The 8,724-nt window shown below is 37.2% G+C and overlaps 2 pseudogenes; both read left to right on the top strand.

Moving 5' to 3' along the window:
* Positions 1 to 657: 657 nt before the first annotated feature.
* LOC112084438 lies at positions 658 to 2,025 on the top strand (annotated as a pseudogene).
* A 4,900-nt stretch (positions 2,026 to 6,925) lies between these two features.
* On the top strand, positions 6,926 to 8,302 carry LOC112084437 (annotated as a pseudogene).
* The last annotated feature ends 422 nt before the right edge of the window (positions 8,303 to 8,724 follow it).

Here is an 8,724-nt window from a genome sequence, read left to right as displayed (position 1 = left end):
GGGCGGCTCGTGGAAAGACCATCTGGACATGGTCCAATTTGGACGTGGACATTTTTTAGCCTGATGTCCATTACGACCAGTCCAATTATGTCCATTAAGTTTTAAATCTTGTGGTCACTGCGGTCAGTTTGGGTTTGATGGAAGAAACAAATCACCTAAGCTCACTTGGCTGATATATGCTCTTTATCTGCTAATGTATGAACTAGGAAGGCAGCCAGAGCTATTCAACAACAAGACTAGTCACAAGAAAGAAGGAGAGAGGTTTGATCATATACTCTGATTTACCGCAGAATAGACAAAGTGTTTTGCTGGTTTAAAATAATTGATTACTGGCATGCTGCATGCATCTCATCAAGAACTGGTCATCTGGATGATAAAACTAAAAAAAAAAAACATAACATTCAAAATAAAAACAAGAAATGGAGAAGAAAAAAAAACATCCAATGCATCATGAAGAGAAATTGTCAATATCAATTTGTTGAAAGTCATCAAGGCATAATTAGGAGGAAGACAAAGTGGTGCCTAAATATTCAGTCCTCACTAATCAGTTTCCTAGCAAGGTTCATAGGAGAACCAAAAAACAAAACTTAAAAGAAGCGAACCATCCCCCACAAAACAGAACAGAAACAAAGTGAAAGTAAGTTCATAGTCTTGAAGATGGCTAAAGACAAAGGATCACACAGTTTCTGGATGATGATTACTTCATTCTTTGTGATAACTATGGTGTTAGCTCAAGAGAGTCTACAGTTTGTGCATTACAACTTGGGAAAAGCAGATTTGTTTGTAGATGGAATAGCAACTATCGAAGACGACGGGCATCTGAAACTTACCAATAGTTCAATGAGAGCCACTGGACATGCCTTCATCAGAACACCCATAAGTTTTATAAACACTTCCCCTTCTTTTTTGACTGAGTTTGTAGTTGCTATCATTCCAGAAGACAAGAACACTGAAACCAGAAAGAGTGGTCTTAAAACTACGTCCAAGTTATGGCTTTTCTTGTCTCTCCAACAATTGATCTAACGTATGATGTTGCAGGATTATATCTAGGGATATTCAATAAGACAAACGATAACAGAACCGATAACCACATCCTTGCCGTAGAGCTTGACACCAATAAAAACCCTGAAGCTCTTGACAATAGTGATAACCATGTGGGATAAATATTAATAGTATAGTATCAGTCAAGTCTGAGAATACTAGTTACTTTGATGATACAACAAGGATGAATAGAACTCTTGTGCTCGGAAGCACAGGAACATAGTTCAGCTCTAGGGTATTGTAGGATCAAAGGAGAGTTTCTGTTGGTCTACGAGTATATGGAAAATGATAGTGTTTCTGGTTACTTGTTACAAGGTAATAACCTGAGTTGGTCTCAGAGAGTACATATAGTGAAGGGAGTAGCCTCTGGCCTTCATTACCTTCATGAAGGCTGGGTTCAAGTTATATTTCACAGAGACATCAAAGGGAGCAACGTTCTCTTAGATGAGAATCTGACTGGGAAACTTGAAGATTTCGGTCTTGCCAAGTTACAAGATCGTGGAACGACTCTCAAAAACACACGCCTGGTAGGGACTTTAGGCTATATGGCTCCAGAGTTAACCACAATGGTAGCGCCCACAATGATGACTGACATTTTCGTCTTTGGAGCATTTGTGCTCGAGGTTATTTGTTGCAGGAGACCCATTGATACAAGTAGACCAAGCGATGAGGTTAATTTGGTTCAGTGGATTGCCAACTGCAGCTGCAGAGGTTGTTTATGGGAGGATGCCATTGATAGCCGACTTGTAGGTAACTTTGGAGATGAAGAGGTCATGATGCATTTGAACCTTGGCATGATCTGCTCGGATAAGAACCCGGAAAAGGCCTACGATGAACGACATGGTACAATATCTTGAAGGAAATGCAAGTCCTCCTGAATTCTCATTCGACTTGGAAGAAATAGATGATGATGAAGAGGCAACACTAGCAGTAACCACATCAGGTTATTATACTGAATTGGACACCGTTAGCATCATATTTTGAGGGTTGCTGAAAGTCGTTTCTTATAGAGCAAACAATTAATTTAACTGCAAGGTTTGTGCTTGCACAATCATATGAGTATTATTAGTATATGTTTTGTTTTTGTGCTTCAGTTTAAGTGTTTGTATCAGACGCTGATCCTATCCCCTATTTGGTTGTTTTGTAGTGGTAAAGAAGGAGAGGCTGCTATTTAGCTAGAGTAACCACCGTTCAATGAAACGTATGGAAGCGTACACACAACTTCGAGCACTAGATTCACATCAAGACCCTCCAGTGTAGTTCTGTCAATTGGGCGGTCTGTCCGTGGACAATCTCCGATCCATATTAGTAAGAACGGGCCATAGTCCCGCCCATAAATAAAATGGACGAAATGGGCTACGACCAGCTTTGTCCGCAACAAATATGGGCAAGACCATACGAACAGTGGACATGCCCAATTACTTAAAATTCGAGGTTAAATTGATTTGGGGGAAAATTATGATTTTTTTCTTTGAGACTACGCTCATCTCTCGAATGAGTCAACTCTCATCAGCTTCTCTCTACACTTTTCTCATCTCTCTCATCAACTTCCCTCTATAGTACGGATGCGCCATGGTCACGCCCATAAATAAATTGGATGAAATGGGCTACGACCAGCTTTTGTCAGTAACAAATACAAGCAAGACCATATGTTTGATGAATAATGGGTTTCGATTACATTGTTGTTTTAGTAATCTGATTTGACGAGTTGTGTCTTTTAGAATCAAATTGTGTGAAACAATTTTTCATAGACAGATTCTAAATCTGAAATTGACGAGATGGGTATTTCGCTTTTGGGTTTTTACTTAGTTATAACACTGAGCTGATGAACATGTCGTTGGAGTTATGTCTTACGTTGTTCTTCTGCATCTAATTGATTACTATTAATTAGTTATTCTCTAATTGTTCCAGAAAAATGGACTGTGGTATTACAAACTTGATGGATGAAGATAACTTTAGTCTTGAAGATATGGATCCCGAGGATGAGAGGGTACGTTAAGAGACTGCTTCTTCAGAGATAGCATAGAAACAAAAAGGTACGAGTAGTTCTAGTCAACGACGCTCTAAGTGCTGGAAAAACTTCATAATATGAGAGAAATATGTTGATGGTAAAAATGATATTACGTGCAAGCGTTGTAATAAGACCTATTGCTTGGATCTGCGTAGAAATGGAACTAATACCTTGCCTCGTCATATGAAAAGTTGTTCTAAGACTCCTGGAAGCACTCCTAGAACTAGTGTAAGAAAGCTGGATATGATGGTGTTTAGATAGATGATTGCAGTGGCTTTGATTAAACATAATCTCCCATACTCTTTTGTTGAGTATGAAAAGATTCGAGAGGCTTTTGCTTATGCTAATCCTGATATTGAGTTCTGGAGTAGAAATACAGCAGCAGCAAATATCTTCAAGATTTTTGAGAAGGAAGCTCAAGAAAATTTTGACTAACATTCTGGGAAGGGTTTGTTAGATAACTAATTTATGGCGAGCTATCACTATTGAAGGTTATATCTGTCTCACAACACACTATATTGATGTAGATTGGATTCTGAAAAAACGAAGATACTATCTTTCAGTTCTTTTCAGATCCTCCTTACACTGGTATTGCCATATCAATGAAGCTTATTGAATTGCTGAAAGATTGGGGGTTAGAAAAGAAGGCGTCTTCTCTAACTGTGGACAATGCTTCAGCTAATGATAGCATGCAAGATATTCTTAAGAAAAAGCTACAAAAAGATCTTGTGTGCAACGGTGAATTCTTTCATGTTAGATGTTCAACACATATCTTGAACCTAATTGTGCAAGATGGATTAGATGTGATAAGTGGAGCTTTGGAGAAAATCAGAGAGAGCGTTAAGTTTGTGAAGGGATAAGAGTCTGAGAAAACATGTTCCAAAACTGTATGGAAAAAGTTGGATGTCATGAGGCTGCAGGTCTAGTTTTAGATGTCTCAACTCGTTGGAATTCCACATATCTGATGCTAGAGAGAGCATTGAAGTTTAAAGATTTTTTGCGTAATCTGTCCGAAGTAGAGAAGAGTTATCAGTATTTCCCATTAGATTTGGAGTGGGAAAGAGGAGATATTATATGTAAGTTCTTGAAACCATTTGCTGAAATAACAAAGTTGATTTCAGGTTCATCATATCCCACAGCAAACTTGTATTTTCTGCAAGTCTAGAGTATTAAAATGTGGTTGATAGATCATGAAGACTCTGATGACTTTGATATTCAAGAAATGGTGATTGCTGTGAAGGAGAACTTTGACAAATACTGGGAAGAATTCAATGATATACTTGCAATAGCTGCTGTACTTGATCCAAAGCTGAAGTTTGCATTTCTAGTACTACAAGACTTTGGATCCAGCCACTACTCAGTCGAAGTTGGCTCATGTGCTCAGAAAAATGGTTAAGCTTTTTGGAGCGTATAAGAGAAACACAAGCAACATTACTACCACCACTTCACATACTTCACGAAAAATTCCATCAGGATACGATGTAAGTGTTTTCTATAACTGTTTTTAATCTCATTTTAATTCTTAATCTTTGTATAGTAACTCTGGTTCTTGGAAATATGAGGTGATCATATCTAGTTTTTGTATTGATCATATTTCAGGGTTTTTATTCATACTTTTCTCAAAAGACTGGTGGTAGTGGAAAGTCACCATTACACACATATTTGGATGAGCCAGTGTTAGATCTGGTTTCATTTAGAAGTATAAGTGTCTTGGACTATTCGAAAGATAATGCAAGTCGCTTTATGGAGTTGTCAAGTATGGCTTGTGATGTGCTAAGCATTCCGATCACAACAGTGGCGTCTGAATCAACATTTAGCATAGGAAGTCGAGTCCTCAACAAGTATATAAGCTGCATTTTACCTACAAGTGTTCAAGCGTTGATATGTGCAAGGAATTGGTTTCGTGGTTTTGAAGAAATTGGTAAGAATTTCACATTTTTTTCCAATATTATAGGTGATGAGTTCTAGCTAAATTCTTCTTTCAATTTTGTAGGTGATGAGATCGAGTTTGTTGACGAGGAGGAAAAAGAAGCATAATGTGATGGATTTTCTCCAAGTACTTAGTAGTTTGTGAACACTAATGATTTGTTATGTTAAAATTACTTAGTAGTTTGTGGGTACTAATGATTTGTTATGTTAAAATTACTTAGTAGTTTTGGTTTGTTACTTTATGTTAAAAGTATTTAGCAGATTCAACATTTTAGATTCTCAAATTTTCTTTTTTTTATAATAAAAATTTAAACATTCAACATGTAAATTAAAAAAAAAAAAACAGATTCCTCATTTTATAGTAGTCAAAAGATCAAATAAACATTCAGAAAATGAAAAGATGTAATCTATATTAGTACGAAAAACAAAAGTCAATATATCAAATAAATCATTAACAAATTAATATGAACGGCCTGTGGAAAGACCATCTGGACATGGTCGTGGACATTTTTTAGCCCGATGTCCATTACGACCAGTCCAATTATGTACATATTTGGATGAGCCAGTGTTAGATCTGGTTTCATTTAGAATTATGAGTGTCTTGGACTATTGGAAAGACAATGCAAGTCATTTTATGGAGTTGTCAAGTATGGCTTGTGATGTGCTAAGCATTCCAATCACAACAGTGGCGTCTGAATCAACATTTAGCATAGGAAGTCGAGTCCTCAACAAGTATATAAGCTGCATTTTACCTACAAATGTTCAAGCGTTGATATTTGCAAGGAATTGGTTTCGTGGTTTTGAAGAAATTGGTAAGAATTTCACATTTTTTTCCAATATTATAGGTGATGAGTTCTAGCTAAATTCTTCTTTCAATTTTGTAGGTGATGAGATCGAGTTTGTTGACGAGGAGGAAAAAGAAGCATAATGTGATGGATTTTCTCAAACTACTTAGTAATTTGTGAACACTAATGATTTGTTATGTTAAAATTACTTAGTAGTTTGTGGGTACTAATGATTTGTTATGTTAAAATTATTTAGTAGTTTTGGTTTGTTACTTTATGTTAAAAGTACTTAGCAGATTCAATATTTTAGATTCTCAAATTTTCTTTTTTTTTTATAATAAAAATTTAAACATTCAACATGTAAATTAAACAAAAAAAAGATTCATCATTTTATAGTAGTCAAAAGATCAAATAAACATTCAGAAAATGAAAAGATGTAATCTATATTACTATTAAAAACAAAAGTCAATATATCAAATAAAAAGTTAACAAATTAATATGGGCGGCTCGTGGAAACACCATCTGGACATGTTCCAAGTTGGGCATCGACATTTTTTAGCCCGTTGTCCATTACGACCGGTCCAATTATGTCCATTAAGTTTAAAATATTGTGGTCACTGTGGTCAATTTGGGTTTGATGGAAGAAACAAATCACCTAAGCTCACTTGGCTGATATCTGCTTTTTATCTGCTAATGTATGAGCTAGGAAGGCAGCCAGAGCTATTGAGCAACAAGACTAGTCACAAGAAAGAAGGAGAGAGGTTTGATCATATACTCTGATTTACCGCAGAATAGACAAAGTGTTTTGCTGGTTTAAAAGAATTGATTATTGGCATGCTGCATGCATCTCATCAAGAACCGGTCATCTGGATGATAAAACTAAAAAAAAAAAAACATAACATTCAAAATAAAAACAAGAAATGGAGAAGAAAAAAAAACATCCCATGCATCATGAAGAGAAATTGTCAATATCAAATTTTTGAAAGTCATCAAGGCATAATTAGGAGGAAGACAAAGTGGTGCCTAAATATTCAGTCCACACTAATCAGTTGCCTAGCAAGGTTCATAGGAGAACCAAAAAAACAAAACTTAAAAGAAGCGAACCATCCCCCACAAAACAGAACAGAAACAAAGTGAAAGTAAGTTCATAGTGTTGGAGATGGCTAGAGACAAAGGATCACAGAGTTTCTGGATGATGATTACTTCATTCTTTGTGATATTTATGGTATTAGCTCAAGAGAGTCTACAGTTTGTGCATTACGACTTGGAAAAAGCAGATTTGTTTGTAGATCGAATGGCAACTATCGTAGACGACGGGGGTCTGGTCTGAAACTTGCCAATAATTCATTGAGAGCCACTAGGCATGCTTTCATCAGAACACCCATAAGTTTTATAAACACTTCCCTTTCTTTTTCGATTGAGTTTGTAGTTGCCATCATTCCAGAAGACAAGAACACTGAAACCAGAAAGAGTGGTCTTAAAAACTACGTCCAAGTTATGGCTTTTCTTGTCTCTCCAATAATTGATCTACCGTATGACGCTGCAGGATCATATATAGGGGTATTCAATAAGACAAACGATAACAGAACTGATAACCACATTCTTGCCATAGAGCTTGACACCAATAAAAACCCTGAAGCTCTTGACAACAGTGATAACCATGTGGGATATATATTAATAGTATAGTATCAGTCAAGTCTGAGAATACTAGTTACTTTGATGATACAACAAGGATGAATAGAACTCTGGTGCTCGGAAGCAACAAGAACATAGTACAACTCTAGGGTATTGTAGGATCAAAGGAGAGTTTCTGTTGGTCTACGAGTATATGGAAAATGGTAGTGTTTCTGGTTACTTGTTATATGGTAATAACTTGAGTTGGTCTCAGAGAGTACATATAGTGAAGGGAGTAGCCTCTGCCCTTCATTACCTCCATGAAGGCTGGGTTCAAATTATACTTCACAGAGACATCAAAGGGAGAAACGTTCTCTTAGATGAGAATCTGACTGGGAAACTTGGAGATTTTGGTCTTGCCAAGTTAAAAGATTGTGGCACGACTCTCAAGAACACACGCCTGATAGGGACTTTAGGCTATATGGCTCCAGAGTTAACCACAATGGTAGCACCCACAACGATGACTTTCGTCTTTGGAGCATTTGTGCTCGAGGTTATTTGTGGCAGGAGACCCATTGATACAAGTAGACCAAGCGGTGAGGTTAATTTGGTTCAGTGGATTGTCAACTGCAGCTGAGAGGTTGTTTATTGGAGGATGCCATTGATAGCCGACTTGTAGGCAATTTTGGAGATGAAGGGGTCATGATGCATTTGAACCTTGGCATGATCTGCTCGGATAAGAACCCAGAAAAGGCCTACGATGAACGATGTAGTACAATATCTTGAAGGAAACGCAACTCCTCCTGAATTCTCATTCGACTCGGAAGAAATAGATGATGATGAAGAGGCAACACTAGCAGCAACCACATCAGGTTATTACACTGAATTGGACACCGTTAGCGTCATATTTGAGGGTTGCTGAAAGTCGTTTCTTATAGAGCAAACAATTAATTTAACTGCAAGGTTTGTGCTTGCACAATCATATGAGTATTATTAGTATATTTTTTGTTTTTGTGCTTCAGTTTAAGTGTTTATATCAGACGCTGATCCCATCCCATATTTGGTTGTTTTGTAGTGTAAGGAAGGAGAGGCTGCTAGACAGCTAGAGTAACCACTGTTCAATGAAATGTATAGAAGCGTCCACACAAGTTCGAGCACTAGACTCACATCAAGACCCTCTAGTATAGTTTTGTCAAATGGGCGGTGTGTCCGTGGACAAGCTCCGGTCTATATTAGTAAGGACGGGCCATGGTCACGCTTATAAATAAAATGGATGAAATGAGCTACGACCAGCTTTGTCCGCAACAAATATGGGCCAGACCATACGGACAGTGGACATGTCCA

Source organism: Eutrema salsugineum, unplaced genomic scaffold, assembly GCF_000478725.1.
Source record: "Eutrema salsugineum unplaced genomic scaffold, Eutsalg1_0 scaffold_4, whole genome shotgun sequence".
Classification (NCBI taxonomy): Eukaryota; Viridiplantae; Streptophyta; class Magnoliopsida; order Brassicales; family Brassicaceae; genus Eutrema; species Eutrema salsugineum.
Note: the sequence above shows the minus strand (reverse complement) of the source record. Positions and strands in the feature narration are given on the sequence as shown.